Consider the following 2,500-nt stretch of genomic DNA (forward strand, 5'->3'; position numbering starts at 1 on the left):
GTAAGATTATAATATTTTATCAGTGATTAAGAAGTGAGAACGAGTGTCAGTAACTCTGGTGTAGAGCATTACCTTGTTTCATATTGCTCAAGACCTCGCCTGTTGTGTTTTGATTTCAAGTTTATCTGTTAAAAGTGTTCATTTATATCAATATTCATGGTAGACTATTTGGTATTGTTATAGTTAACAATAGTTTACTGTATCATCTCTACAGTTACTGTCATTTAAGTACATATTTAGAATAATATCCTTTTTATCCATTACGTTGCCATCATAAACATATATAATCTTACTAACATAGTGTTTTCATATCCAAAATGATCTGCCATTATAATCAATAACAATGTAATCTTAACTACAACATCAACAATGATTTCCAATTATGTAGCAGACCACTTCCCATGAAAACCTTCACCATTAATTTAGACTCTTCCTAATACAATTTAACGTTACATTCTCCCTTGTGATTACCCTTCAGTTAGCCACGTGCGAGATCTATGCGGAGGGCGATGCTATAAGCTGGACGCGCCTCTCCTGGCAAACGGTGGGCGGCGTGGCGTGGGCGGCGAGGGAGAGAAGCAACATCTGTTCTTTTTCCACTCGGCGTATCACTTTCTTCCCCGATCGATTTACTCTTCCAAAGGCCATCAGTTTCTGCCAGGTATAGTGTGGCTTCTGCGTTCTCGGGTGTGGTTAGATTGTGGTCTGTACGTGTATTATTTAACTTAAAATGTCTATATCTGTATGTATGTCGTTTGTCCTTTAACTTTCTTTCTAGGTCTGCTGTGATGTTAGGATGATATTGAATTTTAGTACAAGTTATGTTTGTTATGACTTATTTTTTTGTTACTATCAGCTGTGATGTAAATTTTACGCTTCCTAAAATATTATAATAGTTCAACATTTGGAAGTATAATAAGCTGCATATTCATTTCTTCATTAGTTCTTCTGTGATTAGATCAGCTAATAGCGCACTGTGTACTTTAACTTTGAGGCCTAATTTACGTTGTATATCTGTAAACCAATAATGTACCTACAGCAGTTTTCCTCTGCGCATAGGTGGTTGGAGGAAATATAACAGTGCCCTTGTCTGAGGCCGAGAACAAGTGGCTGTACGATCTGACCAATCAGAAAGCTTCTTTTTGCTCCGGAGGGGCTGGCGATTCCTTTTTGTGGCTCGGTGCTCATGACGCTAAGAAGGTGAGTGCGCTCGGCAGTGTTCTCTTTTCACCTCCTTGGAATGATATCTTCTCGATCCACTGATTGCCCAACGTGCTTGTTCCTGTAGACTTGCTGGTCTGACATCAGATTTGTGTTTGCAATATGAAATTATATCCCTGATGCTTAGCCTTCCCTTAAAAGTCCGAGTCTCCTCAGGAGGGAGAGTGGCGGTACTTCGACACCGGCGACCCCATTCCGTGGGTAGGGCCGTGGAAGGGCGAGGGGCCCGACGGCGACGAGGCAGAGAACTGTCTTGTAATGATGTATGATAACTCTGCCTCTCGATGGTCGGACATTTCATGCGGTGAAGTAAACTCCTACTGCGTCGCCTGTGAATACGCCGAGCGCTCCGTCTTCTATCTGAAGGGCAAAGGAATCTGCCCCACGTCGCCCTTCAATCAGCAGTACATCCTGGAAGGGGAGAGCGGAGGCAAGCCCGCCCTCCTTGGCTTCTTCCATTCCGACATCACCTGGAACGCCAACACCGGGGCGTGGGTCTTGGCCTCGCTGAAGGTGGGCACATTTTGATGCAATTCTCTTACTTCTTTGTAATGATCTGATATATACTCGCCTTAGTATTCTTCGTATAAAGAAATGATCTTAACATACCACATATAATAAATGCGAATCATCATTATTTTTCCTAGGTAGAAGGAGCAATAGCTCGTTGGGTGCCGGCCAGGAAGGGCGAGTATCCCTTCGGCACGAAGCCGTGGACGCTGAGCACCGAGGCTTGTGGCCTTCGCTCCGGCGACGTGGTCAACCTGACGCTGTCGGTGTGCGGGGAGGGGCAGTTCACCTGTTCTGACGGGAGCTGCATCTCGCTCTCGAAGCGCTGCGACATGCTGATTGACTGCGGCGACCAGAGCGATGAGGAGGACTGCTCCCTCGTGCAGTTCCCCGAGGACTACAACCAGGCCATCCCCCCCGCCCCAACCGCCCCCAACAAACCACTGCAGATTAAGTTTCTCATCGACATCGTCGCCATCACGACCATCACGGCGCACGACAGCAGCCTCGTCGCCAAGATGCAGGTGCGTCTACAGTGGTTCGACAAGCGCCTCAAGTATTTCAACCTGAAGGCTGACCGCAGCCTCAACCGGCTCTCGGCCAAGTCCGCGAAGGCCATCTGGACGCCGAAGGTTTACTTCAAAAACGCTCATGGGAACGTCTTCTCCAACCAGGACGAGGGGGCCAGCGTGGAGTGTGTGCGAAGGGGGCTCTCGAAGCGGTCCTCTGCTAGGGTGTCGGAGGAAGGTCAGTCAGGCTCTATAGTTAA

Source organism: Penaeus chinensis, chromosome 19, assembly GCF_019202785.1.
Source record: "Penaeus chinensis breed Huanghai No. 1 chromosome 19, ASM1920278v2, whole genome shotgun sequence".
Lineage (NCBI taxonomy): Eukaryota > Metazoa > Arthropoda > Malacostraca > Decapoda > Penaeidae > Penaeus > Penaeus chinensis.